Consider the following 21,598-nt stretch of genomic DNA (forward strand, 5'->3'; position numbering starts at 1 on the left):
AAATCCTGTGAGTTAGGCATTTTTGTTACCCATTTACAGATGTTAGCTCAGGGCTAATCTTCCAAAGAAAAAAAAAAACAACAAAACCTAAACCTGATCCCAAATTATTTTGCAACTGTTATTCCCATGGATCATTCCTAGAACCTGTCCTTCCCTTGAAAAAAGTCACATATTTACTTACCCTCTCCCTTCACCAACAATGTTTCAGTCTTTTCTATCTCTGTATAGACACTCCCACTCTTTTGTAAATTAACCAAATTTAAAATATATTCCCTTAGCCCGATACCTGTATTCAAGCTTTCCTTCTTCTGAGCTTCCATTGCCCTTTGCTTTTCTCTAAAGCTGATTATTTTAACCTATGATAGATAGATAGGCAGATAGATAGATGATAGCGAGATAGAGAGAGAGATGGATGATAGAGAGATAGATGGACAAACAGATAGATAAATATATCTGTTGAAAGCAACTTTAACAGAGCAGGAATAGATTTATTTTTCTTCTCTTGGTCTCCAGTAGCTTTTGTCACAGTGAATCACACAGATTCAAAGACGACAAGTTGGAAATATCTTCAGTATGGAGGAGAAAGGTCTGTGCAAGGAGCCTCATGGCTGTCTCCGAGGGTGTGGCTATGACGGCTTCAGAACCTGAATGTGGATAGTTGGGTGGAGTGCGGTTGTGCAGATCTTTGCACAGCGTGCCTTTCAGCCAAACCCCAGTTTTCTCAGGCGTCTAATAAGGCAGGAATGTAGAGCATGACCCTGGGGGCAATTATATCCTTCTCACCGCTTCCAAAGCACTTGCTTATCAGTATTCAATGATTTACACTCAGCCATAATTGGCCTAATCAAGACAGGACACATCTAGCATGGTGAGTGCATCTAGGCACGTGACATGGGAGATGGCGGCCACTGCCTACATGACCTGACATACTTTACGTGAGTAATCACGTCTCCTTTCTCATCGTGTGTCTTCTCCCCAGATGAATTATGAGGTCATTGACATCTCATTTTATCAGATGTAGGTGTAACTTTATCATCTTGAAAAATATTTTAATCTACTCCATTATTAGAATTTGGAGAACACCCATCTAAAAGTTAAATGCCTGCTAATGACTAAACATTGTGCAACAGGGAAATCTAAGCACATTCCTGAACTAGGTCTGTACTCAGTCTGCATGTAAAGTCTAACATGAAACGAGCCGAAGTTCGGCTGTTTGGATTGGAGGCTGGAGGACACTGCAGAGGTGGAACCTGTATTATGCATTATAAAAGATGTGCGAGTAAATGTAAATTCCAAGCAAAGGCCTCAGCATATAAAAAGAAAAAAAATGTATAAAGTCCAAATACTTAAACATATTCTTTAAAGACATTTTAGGGACTTGAGATTGTTGGACATAATTTATAGCCCCTGTGTTTCAGCTATGTGGCTTGTAGATGGAGGAAGCAGTCCCAGGATGAGTAAGAAATTGTCTATGGTCATATGGGAAGTTAGCATCCAATTTAGAACTTACAGCTCAGCATTCTGTCCTGCCTAGTGTGAACCGTATCAGTGGTTCTCAGTGCTCTATTTATTACACCTATAAATCAGCTTTTTGAAGAATAGGCGTACTAACAGTATAAAAACGCTCCCCTCCTTTCCCTTTTAAGAGAAAGACATGCGTGTGTTGGCATGAGTTCTACTCTATGTTTATTATTTATAACAAGTCTAAGTCTACAGGCAGCAATCCTTAGCTTTGGGATATCTCAGAACCCTTTGACTATCCAGTGCAATGCTGAATCCTCTCCTTAGAAACAGAAGCATGCACACACACACCCAACTTTCCTGATAATTCTGTGGGGAGGCAAGCATCGTCTCAAGTCCAGAAACTTAGAAAGTCATCATTTTGTGTTCTTCTATGCTACTGCCATCTGAGTTGAGCACAGGAAACTGGGGAGCAATGAAACAACTTAATGTCTGGCACACAGGAGCTAAGCAAGTGAACAAGAAACTTACTTAAATGTATCTAAAAGGTGAACAAGTGATGCACATTAAGAAATGGATAATTCCGGTGTTTGGAAGGTTCCATCAAAGCCTTCCTTGTAATTTGGTCCAGGCTTGCAGGATGCTTCTTCGTCACCTATTTCTGGTGTTAATGGACGATGTGTCATATAGTTTCCAAACGGGAAGCTCAGTGGCCTGACAAGAGAGTCCTCTGATTAGGATGCATTTCTTTGGAGAGTGCAGCATTCTGCCTCTGACTATATGTGAACATTTGCTTTTGAGCACATGGAAATACGAGTGCCCCGGGCTGTCCGTGCCTCCTCTGTTAAACGCTGAATTTTCAGATTCAGAGACAATTCTCACTTCTCATGATTTATTTATTATCTACTAGCGTGACCCATTGCTTGCTGGGGCACCCACCACTTCTGGTCCTGACCTCTGCCTTGCTGTTCATCTTTCTTGGACATCTTTCTTCCATCATAGAAGCCAAGAGAAGGGCTTTGCAGGCCATTAGGCCTGAATGTGAAATCCAACCCTCTCCTCACCAGCTGTTAAAACTGGCAATGTCTCTTAAATTCTCTAAGTCTTTGCATCATCTAAAATCATTATAGTATGTACTTCACACAGGTATAGTGAAGACTAAATAAAATATGCACCCAAAGCTATTTACTCAGGACTCAGCCCATAGGACACACTCTATGGCGTGTAGCTCTATGATCGTTATTAAAATATCAACACCAGTCTAGTATAACTATTACTCCTGCTATTCCTACTGCTAGTGGAGATAATGCCATTGACTTCTTTTTCTAGGGAAATCCTATGGTCTCCATGGCCTTGATTACAATATACCGGCTTTGTGAAGACTGTGTGGACTTTCCAACAGAATGAATCAGATTTCTGTGATAGAACTGACCTTGTTGTACATAACTGGATATATGTCTGCCCCTTCCCTGGGCTGTGAGCAAATTGAGTATATGGACACAGTGTCACTCATCTTCGCGTCTCCAGCACCTAGAACAATTTGTGTCACATGAATTGTGTCTACTGAATTGAAGGAACTGATTAGTTTATTTTCTCCAAAACAGTCACCTCCTCAGAGATCTTTGCTGCCAACCCTGTTATGGAACAAACAGATTGATAAGGAACTGAGGAATATTGGGTAACCTGAATAACTAGGATCTATTTCCTTGAAAAGAAGCTCTGTTCCATTTTGAGATAAGGGAAAACGATTAATGGGCCTTGGGAATGTGTAAGGACCTTTAGAAAACTAAGATAAAATGTCGCGGAGAGGCAGTAATGGTGTTCATAGTGAGTGGGCAGTTTCACTCAGGTAACCTGTGGACAGTCTTCCATGAAGGACGAGAATGTTTGCTCGAGAGAGAAGTTGTTTGCTCTGTTATCACGAAATAGAAACAGTTACTCATCCTGTCACAATCATCCTAGTGCTTTGTCTTTGCCCTTATGGAGGGCTGTGAGCAGCTAGAAATAGTGAGGGTGACTATGTACATTACTCTGGCCCAGGGGACAGCGCCTTGGGTCTGGATGGATGGGAGGTGGTGAAGGAAGGACGACCCCAATCTGTGGTGCAGCGCCAACCTTGCAACAGCCTCATCACAGAAGCCTCGCTCAGGCCAGGTTTGGCCAACTAGTCAACAAGTATATGTGACTGGTGTGTACCTGGACAGCTAACATTGCAGTGGCAGTTGCAGGGCACGAAGGTGCAGGAGTTACAGATAAGTGTCCAGTTGTCCAAGTGTGCAGAGCTCAAAGCACAGTCCTCAAAGCTCGGAAGACCCAAGTCTGACCCAAGTTCCAGGAGTTCATTACAGTATCCTTGTAAAGTGGGCACCCTGCCATTGCCCTGCAGGGCTGACATGCGAAGGTTAGGCCACGTTCCCACCATGCATAGCGGTGGGCAGTGGGCAGTCCTGAGTGGCAGTTGCCACTGATTTAAGAGACACGTCCCTCTGAGCTCACTGGTTCCTTCAGATAATCGCCACAGGCGCTGGGCTCCTTATCTCACATTCCAGAATGTACAAGCTGAACCAGCCACGTGTCTGTTTTATGTCTGCTTAGGAACATAATGTGAAGAACTGCAGACAGGGCTAACGTGGGTGCTCCGAAGGCTCGGGTGTCATCCTGCCTTTCAGTCTTTTATGGAGCGTTTGGGTTTATTCAGGGCTTTGTGTGGTCCTCCCCCACCATTCCATTTACCCTGAGCAGCAAGTTACAACAAGGACTCGAAAGGTGATTTTGCAAGAAGGCCTTACTCTTCCTTCTCAGCTGCACGTCCGCCCTTGGCCACGGACACGAAAGCCAGCAGGGACAATTTAACACAGCACACCTTCCTAGGAGTACCTCCGTGGGTGCGACCTGAAAGAGGAGACACAGTACACGTTTCTGATTGTGCTGATACTACCCTGCCCTGTGCCCATGTTTCTGATGGCTGGGCTGCTTCACTGGAACAGGAGAGTCAGGGATGGTGACATGGGGACAGAGCTGGCTGGTGGAGCAGTTTTGGGGACAGAGAATGGCCATGCTGCAGGCAGAACATAAGAGCTCCAGAGGAGGTTGCCAGGGATGCAGTTAGCTTTGAGCTTTTTCCTGGAATCAAGGACACAACCTAATGAGCAGGGAAGACAGAGGGACCACACTGTGCCAGCTGCCGACCCGCTGGCAGCCCCCTCAGCGCAATAGTAGAGCCCTATCGACAGCGTGATTTCAGGGGTAACACCAAAGCAAGGAGAGCGTGGCTTGGAAACTGGGTTCCGGGGAACCCCAAAGTTTCCCTGGAGAATCATCAAGGACACTTTAAGGCAGAGATGTGTAGTCTCCCTCTGCGACAACCTGTAGCTCTTTAATCTATTTTGCTTTTATTTACTTTCCTTTGAAGCAAGGGATTTGCTTGTGAACTTCTCTAAAAACACCTGAGTAGCCCTTGACGCGTGGGGTGGAGACTGGCTTCTAAGCTGGACAGAGAGGGATGAAATCCAGCATCTTCCATTTGCCACCACTGTATCTTTGGATAGTCATCCAGCCTAACCGAATCCCTGTTTATTTTCATATGAAGATCATGGGCATTGTCTCATTTGTGGTGTGAGGCTAAATGAGATGACCTATAGGAAGCACCTAGAATCTAACAGAAGCAGAATAAATGTTAGTTCCTTGCTTCTTTCCCTGCTTAAACCCGGGTGGACCTGCCAAAGTTGGGCTGCACCTGCAGACCAGGTGGTCCCAGCTCGTGGAACAGGAGTGAGCAGAGGCTTGACCCTGCAGAACTTTTGGGGCCACAGGCTTTTAAGCTCATTCTTCTCTCTGCTCTTCAAGATCACCTGTCTCTTTCCTGTCAGTCCCACTACCTCTTTGCGGGAAGTGGCCCCTGGATGCTGCTGTGACCAATGTGTTGTGGACCGCCTGGTCCTAGCAGAAGGATGCTTCACACAGCAAGGGTCTGCTGGCTGAACCACTGCAGAACCCAGGGGCCACACATCGGCATAGAGTGCAGACGCTGGTGTGAGTCAGCCTGGCGACAAGTGCTGCCACCAGGGGACCCCGCCACCTGGCAGCCCTGCCAGATGGCATTGCATCCAAAGTTGTTTGTTCAGAGGTCTGTAAAACAGAGTGGAAATGTTGCGAGAAGAGGCATTCCTGCAGGATTTCCTGTACTCGCTCCTTCCAGCAGACCCTGAGGAATGCCTTGGCGTCTGGTGCACGGGGCGTCTGAGCCGGCCCAGGACGGGAAGTGCCGATGAGTCTGCACAGAGCTGACAAGTAGAAATCCTAGAGAGAGCAGAAATCTCTCCCAGGCTCTCTTTCTCTGGCTTAAGCTGATTTAATTTATTTAATGTCAAAAATTATTTTACGAAAATTAATGCAATCATCCTAATTTCTTAATCATCCTGCAGTTTATTTAGAAAGCTTTCAAAATGAAGAAAACAAGTAGAAAGTTCTCCGGTCTGGTAACTAATCACAAGAAAACGAAAATCTGACTTGAAAATATTGGATCCTCTAATCTATGGGTTTTTTTCTCCCCAGGAAAGAAATACTATCTTAATTATATATGATAGACTCGAATATTATATTTTTTTATAGTACAGCTGTGCGTTTGAAGGAAAAGCAAGATTTTGGAAGCATTGCGTTTAAGTCACTATTCAGCACACATTTATTAAAGCTTGAACTTGTATCTGTTACTTCTGTGGGATCTCAGGTTGCAGAAGATGGAGATGGGGAGATAAAAAATAGGTACCCCCCCGCCCTGGGAAAACTGTCAGTCTGAAGACAGACAGGCCATATAGGAGTGATTGCAAACCGCCCCCGGGGAGATGGAGAGCAGAGGGAAGAGTGCTGTGAGCAGAGGGGAGCGAGGACAGGCTTCCTGGCACGGTTCTCAGGGCTGAGGGCATCTTGCTGTGTGGTTCACTCTCTTCCAGAGGCTCGGTCCCCTCTGCAGCTGCCATAAGCAGGGGTGGTGGTCTGGCAGCCCAGCCCAGCTGAGTGGGCTTCCTGGAGAGGTCTGTCCCTACTCTTGTTACCTTCTCCTCCTGTGGGGCTGACGGGGCTGTGGGCAGGGCTCTGGGATCTGTGGCCAACCACACCTGGAAGCTGCAGGAGCTCTGACTTCTGTTTCTCTGTGTCTGCACTTCCTTTTCCTCTGGTTGCTTTAAGAACGTTCTGTTTACGATGGGTTTTGAGCAGCTGGATCACTCTGTGCTTTGCTGTAATTTCTGTCAGGGTATTTGAGCCTCGGGGTTGGTTGAGCTACTTAGATTTGTGGTTTACAAATGTCATCAAATTTGGAAAATTTTAGGTCACCCTTTCTTCAAATATTTTTCTGTCCCCTTCCCTTCTTTGAGGGAAGTTACGCATCTTATTTGATTGCCCAATGTTGTTCCACACTTACTGAAGCTGGTTCTTTTTTTCTGTCTGTCTCCTCTTCGTGTTTCATCTTGGACAGTTTCCATCGCTAGGTCCTCAGACACACTAACCTTCTCTTCTGCAGTGTTGTACCCGTGGTGCCATCTCATAGTCTTCATCTGGGATACAGTCATTTTCATGTCTAGAAGTGGGACTGGAAACTTTTTATGTCCCTCTGTCTTTCCTCTGCTTCCGGAACATGAGAACACAGCGGTGAAATAGCCACTTCGTGTCCTTCCTGCCACTTCTCACAGCTGTGTCCCTCCCAGGTCAGGTTCGATGAGTGATTTTCCACTTTCTATTCATGCCTATCATCTTTGATTAGGTGCCAGACTTGAGAATTTTACTTTCCTATGTGCCGATACTTCTGTATTTCTGTATATTCTGTATCTCTGATATTCTGTGTTCTGTAGAGCCTTTCGCTGGTGAAATTGTTTGGAAGCTGTTTGAGCTCTCAGATCTTCCTTGATTTGGTGGCACCAGAGCTGATCATTGCTGTCTCCAGTACTGAGGCAGACTGTTGTGCTGTGCCTGACATCCGGAGAATTAGGGCGTTTTCCACACTGGCTGGTGGAAATGCAATATTCCTTCCCTATGTGAGCCCCAAGGACAGGCCTCTCTCATCCATCCAGGTGGTCCTTTCCTCTGCTTCAGGCAGCTTCCTCTCATGCAGGGGCTGATCAGCGCTTGGCTGAAGACTTGTGGGGAGCCCTCTGCCGGTCTTGGGGTTCTCTTCTTCAGTGCTTCTCTATCCTCTCTGGGGCTCTGCTTTGAAATCCCCCGCTGCCTGAGCCTCCCTGATGGGCTCCATCTCCATCTCAGAGAGACCTGCATCCCACCCAGATCTGCTCCTCCTGCACCGCGGCCTGGAAATTGTCTGGGGCAATTGTAGGAAGCACCTCATCTCTGTCGCTTCTCTCAGGGGTCAGTGTCTTTCTTTGCCTCATGTCTAAAGGCTTGGAAACCACCATCCCATACATTTTATCTTTTTTTTTTTTAAGTAGTTTCAAGTAAAAGTGTAAATCTGGTTCCTGTGTCTCCATCTTGGTCTAAGCAGGAGTCCTCACCTTAGAGGTCCTGAATCCTTCTTTCCCAATGTCTTCTTCAACGTTTCTGCAGCATCCACTTCTAGCTCTTATTTCCTGCGCTGACATCAGAATGTTCAGGTGTGTTTAAAGTTTCATGACGTGCTGTAGATTCCATCAGAGCACACCGCTGAATCAATTGTATCAGTAAATCTATTCACTTATTCAACACATCTTTACTAAATGAACCCTATGCTGGAGTCTGAAATAATCAGTGGTGAAGAGAAGGCCCCCAGAGCCTACCACCCTTGAACTGAAGCTGATGGTCTGCTCCATGGTTTTGATGACCTATAAGTAAACACAGTGCTCAGATGGATGCACATTGACACACTTGACACTTTCTATTCACATCAGTGACTAAGATCTGAGTGAGGGCACAGGAGCAAGTAGAGTATGAGATCAGCTGGATGCTTGTGAAGCTCTTTGAGGAGGCTACAGAAACATGGGCCCTGAGAGTTAAAGAGGAGAGCGAGGCCAGTGGAGGGAAGAGAGATCTAGGGAGCAATATCGTATGTGACGTCCTAAGCAGGATGGTGCTAGGATGCTCTGAGGACGTGAGCAAGGCTTGAGTGGGTGGAGGGGGAAGCAAGTAGGAAGGGCTTCCTAAGGCAGGACCAATGGCCTGGAGTTTGGATTTCCTTCTGGGTGGGGGTGTGGGAGACAGTGGAAGGGCTTAAATCTGGGGTGCGATAGTATGGATTTGTATTCCAAATCCTGACCCTGGATATCGTGCTCACCAGGCTGTAGAAGCAGCAAGAGCAGCAGTGAGAAAATAAGTTCAGGAGGCGTGGCATTCATTTCAGCGAGTGCTGGTGGGATGGTGGTCTCTTCTGCTGTGGCAGTGGCCATTGGGGACGAAAGGAAGTGACACTCAGGGCTTTCCAAAAGAGGTCATTTTTCCTTATGACTCCCTCAATGTTCAGGTTGTAAGTTTGAAGTGTTTCCTTCAGGAATAAAACCTATATTTCTTAAAAAATGAATCACAGACTAACGGGATCCCTGTGGTGGGTCTCACAGGTTGATCCCTAGTAATGATCCGTGCCGGTGGCAAGTCTCTAAGTCATATACCCAGCAGAGAAAGAGGGCCCAAGACCCTAACAGAATTTTATGACTCATGAAAGTATTCATCAACCAGTTATTTAGTACTTACCGTAATAACCCAATAAGACAAGTCTTATAGAAGAGCTTTAAATGGAGGGTACAGGAAGCGTAGGGAGGGGGGAGGTGGTGACAGCTCTGAGGAAGGGGTTCCCATGGGGCCAGGCTGGTGAGAGGAAACCATGTGGGGTTCCTAATCAGGGGGGCTAAAGCCGAGATTGCGGTCTGTGAAGAGAAGCTGTCAGATGGTAAGCCTGAGAAACACATCCCGCAGGGAAAGGGAGGCAGGGCTACTGTAGCAGCATGGACCCAGGGGAGCCAGAATTCCAGGGCAAAGGGGCAGGGGGTGCTGGGCGCCTCGGGCAGCTGAAGCTCTCAGCCCATCTCGCTGTTCTGAAGCAGGCTGTGTTTAAGGGACCAGGGTGCTGTGTTTAAGGGACCAGGGTGGGGCTGATGAGCGAGGCTTTGCAGAGCTCTTAACAAACCAGGACGGAAACACCATGTCTCTCAACCCCAGGCCGTTGAAGACAAGGAGTGATAAACACATAACTCTGAATGATGTCGATGTTTGCATAGAGCTTTATAGTTATTCACGAGAGCTCAGTCAGCTCTACTATTCCATCTGATCTAAATCAGTCCAACAAGCCCCTTTCTCCAGGCCCATCTTTCCCATTATCAGGGAGGAGAGGCAGTCTGTGGTCACAATGCTTCTCTCCAACTTATCAGCAGGGCCAGTTACATCATCTGTGGGATCTGGTGTGAAATAAAAATGCGCAACCCCTTGTTCTTAAATCATTAAGGATTTCACGAGGATGACAGCAGGACATTGAACCATGTGAGGGCCCCTCCTCCAGCACGGGGCTCTGTGTGACCACAGCTCTTATGCCCATGAAGCCGGACATGATCCTCAGACTTCAGCCTTACTGCATTGACTGCAAACCTGCAGCTTCCTCCCGTGCTGGTCAGGCAGGCCTCAACTGTGACATTTCTGAAAGGTGCTGGGTCAATAAAAGAAGGAAAAACAACCAGAAATGGGTTTCCTCGGACAGCAGCCTAGCGGGGCCTCTACACACCAGAGTTCTCAGACGTGGAAAGTGGGTCCCTCATCCGATGAAAGACAGGGGCCTCCTGCACACACAACACGTCATGATGCTTTGGCTTAACAGCTATGTCAGATGCAGTCATGCCACCCTGTAGTCACCTGAACCTTGCTAATCTCTGAAGTAAGACAAAGCCATACCAAACACGTGCGCCTTCCATTTTCCCTGCCTGCTTCCTGATAAAGTCTGCTCCACTTTCTAACCATATCTATGAAATTTGGGATTTACAAAGCATGGTTTTAAGGTCAAGCATGTTCTTATCCTACTCCAAATAAATTATGCTTCAGGATGGCTGAATTTACTCAATATCCTGCAACTTACTAGCTGAAGTGATAAGGCCCGAATTCCACCCAGATTGCAGGAAATGAGCCATCTCGAGTTCAAGTAGGGAGATATAGCTCCTGCTCAGAGACTTCTCGGCTCATGGCGGGGGTCTCTTTCAGCTCTGAGCATTTTGCAGATGCTGTTAATAGAATCCTGATTCCAAAACAGTGTCTTCTCTGAAATGCAGCCAAATGAATAGATTCCGTGGGCCCTCATTTCACTTGTGTGAGCTCATATTCTTTTAAAAATCCAAATAATACCCGAAAGAGAGGTATTGGACACCTTCCTTTGATGAGGGAATCACTCCATATCCTTGTCTGTGGTCACGTGTGTGCTGTCCCCAACTTCCGCACTGTCACGTTCCAACAGGCACACTCTGCTTGCCCTCCCAGAGTGCTCCTGGGACCTGCCTCCCATGTGTCTGCAATGGTGACTTTTCCTAACAACCTTTCCCACCTGTGATGATGTTCTCTTTATGTCCCCAACTGGAACCCTGTCACGCTTCCACCCATCCTCTCATATGTGTATTTGTGTATCCATCTCTCCAGTTTTCCTTTCATTCATTTACCCATCCACACAGCCATTCATCATATATGTATGAATGTCTTTTTTTATGTCATTACCCCATTTTAGACACTTAAGAATGAGATGTCTCCTAAGACATATACTCAGGGGCTGTGGAACACGCGTGCCTGAGTAGGGCAGTGTCCAAGTGTCAGGACAGAGGAGGCTTCCAGTGGGAGGAAATCACAGTCAGACAGAGAGAGGTGTGCTGAGGAAGGGCCCAGGAGCCAGGGCCCAAGATGAGAACTCAAACAAGAAGGAGGGGCCACCCACTGAGCGTGTGAGGGCTTCTGAGAAGCTGCACAGGAAGAAAACCAGTCATACCCAGTTGGGGGAACGACAGGTTGCTTAGCACCCCACAACCTGGCATGTGCATGGGGAGCGACAAGACCTGCACCTGGAGGGTTGAGTGGGACAAGAGCATACAAGGTCATGTATGAGGCACCAAGTTGTTTGAATATGGGGCTGACGGTCATAGTGGTTGTGGCAGGGTTTTAGGTAGTGGAGAGATATGAGTTTAGGTTTTACGAAGATCTCCCCGGGGCAGAATGGAGAATGAGTTTTCAAGGATGGTTGCCATAATCCAAATGAGAAATTAATGTTTGAATAAAGCTGGCACCAGGGATGAAAAGCAGTGTGTATCTTTGAGAGAATAAAGGAGATAAAACGTGCAGAATGAGATGGCTATAAGGAACATGGAAATGGAAGTGCCAAGAACGACCCCAGAGTTTTCGGCTTGACCACATGGTTGAACTTGGTTTACTTTGCTGAGAAAAGGAGCACAGGAGAGAAGCCATGGAGGGGAAAATAATGAGCTCTGTCTCATGTGTGCTGAAATGAAGAGGTCTGAGGACCTCCCAGTGGAAATACCACATAGATGGTTGAATGTACGCATCCAGAGACAGGAAGTCATCTGGCCCGGGGTGACCGAGATATAGATTACAGCACAATGTGCCTAGCACTGCCCTGAAAATTACACACATAATGTTAGACCACTAAATCCTCATTACAACACTAGAAGAATATATTTTTTTAATAGGAAAATCTGGGACGTAGAGATTAAAAACCTGCCAATACCCCCAGGTGAAAATAGGTAGAGCTGAAATGGAAGCCCCTGCAGCCTGGGTCCAAAGTCTGTGCTTCTAACCACTAGGCAGTACTGCCCCTCAGAGAGAGTGTGTATGTTCTTACCATGGGGAGGGTGCTCAGTCAACAGTTAGACTGAGTGAATTAATGCATGCAGTTAAGAAGAAATGAGAGCCTCTTGGAAGATGCTTACTGAATAATTACAGAGTGCGTTAATTAGTGCGTGCAGTTAATGAGAAGAAATGAGATGCTCTTGCAAGCCCAGCTCTAATGTTCTATCTAAAGTGATCCCCTTGGTCCAGGACACCTCCATCTCCCAGGGGATTTATGGAGGAGCGCTTCCACTGGGCGTGTGACATTAAGTCCTGGCCAGGTGCTGTCTATACCCCTAGCTGGTGCTCAATGGCCACACCACATTCTGGTTTAAGAGTCTGTGTGAACTGCTCCACGACGGGCCCAGATAAAGTGCAGTTTGAACTGTGGGCCCGGATGTGGAGCAACCAGGGCCAATGCAGGTGACAAAGGTGGAAACTGAAAATAGGTCCCTGAAGTAAGGGCCATGCACATGGAGACTTGCAGCTTAGGTGACCCCCAGAATCAGGATCTAGCAGCAGGGCAGCCTCAGGAAAGTCTCTTCGTTTTTCTGAGCCTTAGTGTCTTCACTCTATAAAATGGGTTCACTCTGTCTGTCTTGCAGGGTTGAGAGGGGATCCAAATTTCCCAAGTCCCTTAAGAAAGAGCCTGCCATGGGGGAGCCCGCCCTGTCAATCCATGATACAGATTTTTACTATTATTTCCAAAAGTCTCAGGAGGGGAAACCAAGACTATTATGGTAATGCCAATGGTTCTTGCCACCCTAAAAGTTATGTGAAGTGGAGTAGATCTGAAATAATCATCAAATCAAAAGCACAGGTGCCCAGTGCCAGCGGGTATGAGCAAAACGAACAGAGTCTGGGACAAATCTGAGATCAGGGTTTAACAAAGCACAGGAACCCGGCACTAGGAGAACGATGGCGTTTTCAGTGTGCTTCTTAGGTGACCTGGGCCCTGCACTCTTCGCCCGCTCTGTGTGTCTACGTGCTTGGGCCTTGCTTCCTGCCAACCCACCAGAAACTGTGAATATAAGTATTTCAAGAACAGTTCATCTATCTCAAATTTTTTCTTTTTCATTTTTCTTAGAGGATGGGAGATAAGAGAAATTCACATTAACTCTTTGAAGCCAAAATTATTCTAAAAGGTAAATTACAAGGACCTCAACAATAAGTGCTACATTGAGCTACTCCTGTGACTACTCTCCGGTAACATACACATAGGTCTTTTTACCGGCGCAAACAGGTGGGGATTTGACTGTCCACTAAGGCTCCCAGCGCCTGCCATAGTTCTGCTAAGGATGGAACTTGAGTTGTAGGCCCAACAAAAATTTATTCTTAATGAATTCTCTTTCAATTGACTGGAATTCAAGCAGTGGCTCTATGGTCAGAGCCGAAGAATTTCTCAGCTGAAATGGGCCAATAGTGAGAGGCATAGAATTCGGTGAGATTTCTGAGTCAGCCAGGACCGAAGGTCCTGCCTCAGTTTCTTAATTCAGTGTTTTTCCTTCCCTTGAATTCCACTGTCTCCCCACAAGCACACACTTTAGGGATGGTTAGAGTTTTTATCTCTTTCTGTAGGGATTACAAATTAAATTGAATTAAATTAAAATCCATTTTTGCTAATTTTGGGTTAATCTGGTGGGGGTTGAAGCTTGGCTTTGTGTTGATTTAAACGGTGACTCTAAATGTGCTGGTTTAATCAATGTCACAAGTATAGGTAGCGTATTGCTCAATGTCCTGATAAAAATAGTTCTCAAAAATGTGAATGTTAACAACAAGGAAATCACAAGCCAGAGCAGACCTCCATTGCAAAACTTCAGGAGAGTTCGTGAAGGCAGAGGATGATGGATGGAGTGTAAACTGCCAGTGTAATGTTGCGTGTAGCCATGAAGGAAGCAGGATTAAGGAAAACAGACAAGCAGACAGATGGGGCCAAGGCCACAGGCAGTTGACACAGTGGAAAACAGAATGCCTCCAGGACACGCAGTGCCCATCTGGAGTCTCACACGAAGTGGCAACAGGCACAGGAAATATCTTAAATGTTCTGAGAATGCAGTGAGGATTACGGGGTTTTGCTTTGTCAAATAACGTGATGGATTTCAGGACTGGAAAGCCTGCTGACACACTGGGGAGGGAGAATTACCATATTTACCAGCAAACATTAGATATCGCTGATACCAACTTACTTTTCCCTTGATGGAATAAATATGTTTGTTGTCAATTGAGGCAAAAGAATGGGGAGCTCCAGGAACTGGAGGATTATGTGGGAATCCAGATCCACCCTCAGGAACATCGTGGGCCCAGTCTGCATGTGCAGCATCCTATTTGCACAAGAACAGATGAGATGCAGGAGGGAGAGTGAGGAGGGAGTCATGAGGCCCTTGAGGAGGTTCTCAGAATACAAGGACTAGAAACTCTAACAAGAGGAGAAATGGGGACAGGGCCTGACCTACAGCCTTTTCTGGCCCCTTCCAGAGCGGGTTTATCCCAAGTCCTTTGGAGAGGAAGGTAAGAAGCTAATCTTTGCACTAGTAGTGAATAGAAAGGGAATCCCCACACCTTCTTCACCAGAGAGAGAAACAGTAAGGTCACCAGCGAGCAGCACTGGGGAAGGCAGGAGAAGTGGCACACACACAGCCCCCACAGTCAGCACAGAGGAGGGGACAGAAGAGATGCCGCTGGTCCCAGGACTCCGTCTGCACGCTCACGGCCTGGCTCCTGTAGCGCCCAGTGCTCGTGTCAGTTTCAACACTCAGCAGACTGAACCGAAATCACTCATTGGGCTAATGAGACCCGTTGGGATGGGAGTGTGGTTCTACTACTTTTTAAAATCTCAGTGCCTAGTAAAGTCCTCTGCACAGAGCAGACACTGGAAATCTTTGTGGAGTTCATTATTGTTATATAGACTTATATCTATGTCTATTTGATGTCATAATCCCTTTTATCTTCACCTGTACACATCCCATCAAGCCGGGAGTGGCAGGACTCATCACCCGTGTGTCCACAAATCATTGCCGCTATTACATCTCACTGCCATTTGGGGTCGATGTATTAGTTCCATGCACTGATTTCTGAGCCACTCAAAGCCTGGCACCACCCCTTATTGACTTTGTACCCTGGTGCATAGCCCAACGTGATATACAATTCAGACATTCAGTAAACAGGGCCAGGTGGACCAGAAGAGTTCAGGAAATGCTAATGCAGCTCGGTTATGATGTGAGAAAGGTGGGGTAAACCACTTGGACGCACAAACCGGGAAAGGTGGAGTGTTGTTGGGCAGGTGGGGTGCTAGCTCAAGGCATATTTATTACAGCCATTCTCAAAGTGGGGTCCCCAGACCCCAGCATCACCTGAGAACTTGTTAGAAATGCACACTCTCAGCCTCTATTCCAGACCTACTGAATCGGAAACTGGGGTGGGGCCCAAGCATCTGTGTCTGAACAAGCCCTTTGAGTAAGCCTAAGTGGGGTCCCCAGACCCCAGCATCACCTGAGAACTTGTCAGAATTTCACACTCTCAGCCTCTATTCCAGGCCTACTGAATCAGAAACTGGGGTGGGGGCCCAGGCATCCGTGTGAGAACAAGCCCTTTGGGTGAGTCTGATGCTCATTCAAGCTCTAGAATTGCTGACAAGGAACTCTGCACAAGAACTCCTTCATTCCACTGATGTTTAATTAGAATCCAATAAATACCAGTTGATATCGAGAGAGCCTCTTGTCATCAAAGGTCCTAAAATCACAAACAGCACAAAGCCACAGATCAAAATAATTTATTTTAAACAGAACAAAACATTCTGGGAATTGAGAAAGAGGTGATATGTAGCTTAGGTGGTCAGGGAGATGAAATGCAAGGCACTGATTCGAGTTGGCCCTGGCAGATGTTTAGGAAGATGTTCTATTATTTCTGAGGTTGAACCCTTGCTTACTGGGTGTCCAGTTCCTTTTCCAAGATTGTACATGTTCTTGGCGTAATGGACCATATCTCATTTATATCTGTATACTCAGTTTTGAGCACAGTACTAGTCAAATAGCAGAGTGCATCAAGTTTAGGTGAATGCATGAATGAATGAATAAATGAACAAACTATTCCAACCAGAGACATTGAGAGTAACAAGTGAAACGCAGGCTAGGTCCAGGCCAGCTATGACAATGTAAAGACTCTGCCCTGACTCAAATGTGGGGTATATATGTGTCACAAGTTGAACATGAGGACAGAAAACTAACCAGGAACAAGATTATTGTGGGGTTAGAATATATACCCAAGGAATCTGGACACTGTTTTAGTACCAGAGAGGTACTGTAATCTAATTGTAGATGACTATGACCTAATTGAATATGCTCTATTCAACCAGTGAAAATCCACCATTTGAGTTAGTGAAACATTCCTTCCCAGAACCTTGCCGCAGGGAGGCACGTGGGGCCTGAAGAACTGGAGGCAATCCATTACACAACAGGGCTGGGTCCTTGTGCCCCAAACAGTCTGACTCCAACCCCACTGGCAAAAATCAGGCAACTTGATATCTGGTGCCACTGATTGCTCCACAATGAAGTGTGAAGGCATAAAAAAGAACCACTCCTGGCCCACAAGGTCACACCCTGTAAAAGTAGTTGTGACCCAAGGATGACTTTCGGAGACAACAGGGTTTGGGACGTTCATGCGTCTCAGAATCAACGTTATTGGCAATTCTTGTGCGCTCTGCACCCTGCAAACACTGGCAGAAGTGGTTTGGGTTTATGCGGTCTAATTTTGGAGTGAGCAGTTGCTGGAGGAACGGCCCCTGCCAAGCACAGTCCTGTGGGCCAGCTGGGCGCCTTGTTAGTTCTCTCTGAAAACCCTCGGCTTGTTTCCTGGTTAAACACGCTCCCTGGAGAGAAGGCTTCTCTGCTTCTGCCTGGTCTTCTGACTCCACAGTCCTCTTTCTGTCCATCAATTCCTACAGCTGTACTTTCTCTTTCTACTAAAACTCGTCATTGTCCATAGGGAGGAGCAATGCTGGTAGTAGTAGCAGCAGCAGCAACAGTACTAGCAACAGCAGCAGTCGTAGTATTCATAGTATTAGTAATAGCAGTAATCATATTAGTATTAGTGTCCGTGTAAGTATTAGTATTAGGCCTCTAATGCTTAATATTAGTATTAGTAGTAATAGCAGCAGTGGCAGTGGCAGCAATAGCAGCAGTAACAGTGGTCTGGTGTACCTGGCCTACAGGATCGCCGTAATGCTCTGATATGATGATGACGCTAATGTTTAATGTCCATGAATCCTTAACACATACTGGGTATTTGCCGTGAATGAAGTCATTTTATCCCCATATACCCTACAGGAAGGTCCTATTATGATGACCACTTTGCAGAAGAGAAAGCGAAGGCTTTCAGAGGTCAGGCTACTGGCCCAAAGTTATGGCCTCAATCCAGAGAGGGGCTCATGTGGACAAGGTTCCCTGCTGGTCTGAAGGTGCCTGAGGGGAGGACCCAGCTCTCAGACATGAAGAATGTGCTCTAGAAGTGCCTAGGTGCTCCCCATCAAGGCCTCCTGCCCAATGGGAGGAATTCCCTGGGGGCAAGGGCCCCATTATAGTGCCCTGGGCGACTCTGCCTTGTCCAAGCACCTTGTATGATTCTTATGACATGCAGGGCGGGAGGCACAGGAAAGCAGAGCTTCTTCAAAAGTAGGGAGGGCCAGGGCTTGGATTCTGCAGGTCAGGGCTGGACTGGGACTCTGCATGCCTAACAGCCCCCAGTGACGCCCACGTTGCCGGTCCAGGGGCAGTTGGAGAGCCCACGATCTCCTGGGATACCATCCAGAGCAAGAGGATGTTCCCAAGTTCAGCAGTGCAGTGGCTGGTCTTGCCATCTGGAGGATCCTCTAGACACGCTGACATGTGTCCATCAGTGACATGTGTTTCATCTGTTCTGGGTATCAGTAATGCAGGCCTGGGGTCTTATCAGATTCCCTATGCACAAGGCTTGCCCCCTAGTCCTGTCTCTGGAGCTACACCACAGCAGGGTATTAAGACGAAGTTGAGAAATGCTGATCTAGGACTAAAATCACAAGTTAGTCCCATGACCTTGGCCTACCTGCCCTCTTCATGCTCCTGCATGGCTTGGCCTGACCACAGCATGGTACCAGGCTCCCATGGGCCTGTAGGTCGGTGCCCTTGCATGGCTGCTCCATGTGCTCTTGAAAATAGTAACTGGGTCCTATTCTCTGAATCTTTAGCACAAAACTAGCACTAGTAGGCCTTCCATAAACGTTTATTGAATTCCTATTTTCCATGTTTCTAACTTAAAAAAAATAACACATGCGTGGATAATTTGCTTTAAACATGTGGCATTTCTCTCCTAAGCGGTTGGTGTGTTTCCTGCCATGGCGTAAAGAGTCGTGGAGGGCATTTTGTTCTCACTTTTGCAGGAAGCTGAAAGACCCAGTACATATTTGATTTCAGAAGCGTTCCTTTCTGAAGTCTAGAGTCCTTCCCTTTGTCCATATTGCGTGACTAACATAACCAGGCAGTTGTTCATAATAATGACAACTAAGGTTCCGCTGTTGGGTGGAGATTTATGCTGTACGAAGTGCTTCTATATTAACTGTTTCATTTTATCTTCGTGGTAGGTCAGCCAGATACCTGTGAACTCTACGCTTATTTTGCAGATTCTGAAACAGAAACTTAGAGATGCTAAGTGACGACCAAAAGGCAAGGTCACGCCTTCCAACTGAGGCCTCTGATTCCAAATTCAAGGTCTTATTTTAATCAGACTCCCTTGGAGAAAATGGTCAGTGGCTGTTTCTAGAAGGTTATGTTGGGAAGTGTCACCTGGCCTGGCTTCCTTAAAACTGTTTCTGCAACCGTGGCATTTACATGAAGCCCATGCTAGCAAGGAGACTTCAGAGAGGCTGCCCAAATCTGTAGTCTCCAAATACGAGGGAGCCTGGGGTCATCACAAAGGTCAAAGCCACCCTGTAAAGTCAAAATGACGCCATTTCCATCAAACCTGTCAGAAGAGAATAACCATTCTTTCTACTTTTTTTCTGCTTCTTCTCTGGCCTCTGTTATATGGTTCCTTCATCACTGCCTTAGATTTCCTGGGACACGTAAATCACTCAAAAAATATTTGTTGAGCAAATGAATAGAATTCAAGTCATCCTATTTCAAAGGCTGCAAGGATGCCTCAGTCCGTCACCCTACTTCCTGACCTTCAGTGGGCGGTTTGCACACTGCAGTGGGCATTTAAAGGCATGTGAGATCAGGCTCACCAACACAATGTACTTCTCTCTGTAGGCTCCTGGGCAATCAGGAGCCGTGAGGGTAGTAAAAGACTGATGGGCTATCACTGTGGACGGGCAGAAGAGTCCACCAGTCGGGGCTGGCCCTGTTTCCCTCAGTGTCATCATCTCCAGTTGTCAGCACAGGATCTTAACAGGAACCATGACCAGGTCCAGCTGTCTTGGTATTTGTACTAACTCTGACCAGAGCAAGAAGTGAGTCCATAATTGGAACAAGATTAAAGATTTTCAGAGTTAAAGCCCCTTTACCAGTGGCTTCTTAAGCCACACCTGGAAGTGATTGACAGCTAGACACTGGCCTTTGCGGCACAACTCTGTCACTTTTCCTAACCCTGCCCGATGATGGATGACTGCCAACAGACCTGGCAGCCAACTTCGCTTAGAGACACACCTTGTCCATCCCGTGGGCAGTATAGCTCAGTTCTGATCCATTTGCCCTGACCCCACCCTGCCCTTCAGTTACTACCTGCTTCTCCTGACCTCTGATTCACTGGAGCTGATTCCTTCCTACTCCAGGCCTTGCACGTCTTCCCTGGCTGGAACTTCAGCTCTTTCAGCTTCGCCTTTGGTCAGGATGACATTGCTCAGATTATTATTTACATATTTCTCTCCAATGAAGAAAAGTTACTTCCAGAGTAGGGCACATAAACATTGGAGGAGGGAGAGAGCATGGGTACTAACGGTCTCCTCCTGTGTAGGAGTCTTCACAGAGTGATGGGAGCAGCGGTAGGAGGTCTCCAGAGAGTGGGAGCGGCTCTGAGGCTGTGGCAGCTGCTGGCCTCCCAATTCACATTTCTGTCCAGGTACTGCAGGCCTCTCAAGCCCCCGCATAGAAAGAGAGAGCCTCCTCTTCCTTGCAGTGGGACCTCGTGTTTAGTGGTCCTGTCTCTGTTCGTTCCGGCGACATGTGTTTAGCACTACAATATGGCGCCCAGAGTGTGGCGCAGGCCGTCTGCGCAGACAGCAGGAAGCACTGGCCAGTAGTGCTGTGAGTGACAGTTCAGGAGATGCTTTTTCTTGTTTTCCCTGGGCCACTGCATGCTCCCTCTCTGCATCTTGCGGATGTGGATAGAGTACATGCTCACCTGGGTAATGCCTTCTGGGCATTCTTTGTGTTTCCTTCTCTGACTGAAGTCTCTGCATGATGTTTCTAAAACTCAAATTCCCAAGCTTTTGGAATTATCCTGGGTCAGCTTTACTGTAAATTCAGAAACCTAGGGAGCTTGCAGGTGGGTCCTGCTCACTGCCAAGCTGAGAAGTTTGGGGACATTTTTTACCTGACAAATAATTTTTTTTCCTTACATGACATTAAGGGAGTCTTGAAACTTTGTGTCTCCTCTCAGTCCTGCCCTGCCCCTGCCCAGAGAGTAAATATTAAAAAACTCCTTTTCCAATAAGTATAAATGGCATATATAAAATTCATATACATAAAAATGTATCTCTTTAAATCTGGAGGGGAAAGCTTCTGTTGATTTGAAAAATTGCAAAAATTAATACTCCAAAATTTGTCAAGTAAGTCAAAATCTCTGTAGGTGCCCTACGATGATGTGATTTCAACAATATTTCAATTTGAGAAGTAAACTCATAGAGAAATACCTTTGCCCCTGAATTGGGTCCATTTGCATCTTTCTGTCCTGTATGAAGATATATACTTCAGTGAAACTCATTACATTAATTCTGGAAAATTGATTTTTTTAAAAAAATTAAGGACAATCTTCCTAATAATCAAATGGACTAAAGTATAATACATTTCTCATTGTTTCTTTTTAAGTCAGCATATTTTCAATAAGGTGTTATTGGAATAAATCAAATCTAGGATATCTATGTCTTTGTTCTAAACCATTGCCTTTTAATTTCTTACTTTCTAAGTTTCGCTCAATTTTGTGTAGTACTAGAAGTTTCTTAGACAGTTAATGTTCGACAAGGGAGCCAGGAGCATACAGTGGAGAAAGGAGAGTCTCTTCAGTAAATGGTTTTGGGAAAACTCAACAGCCACATGCAAAAGAATGAAAGCAGACTACTAGCTTACACCATGCACAAAAATCAACTCAAAATGGATTAAAGATTTGAATA

This window comes from Equus caballus, chromosome 4 (genome assembly GCF_041296265.1).
Source record: "Equus caballus isolate H_3958 breed thoroughbred chromosome 4, TB-T2T, whole genome shotgun sequence".
NCBI classification, from domain to species: domain Eukaryota; kingdom Metazoa; phylum Chordata; class Mammalia; order Perissodactyla; family Equidae; genus Equus; species Equus caballus.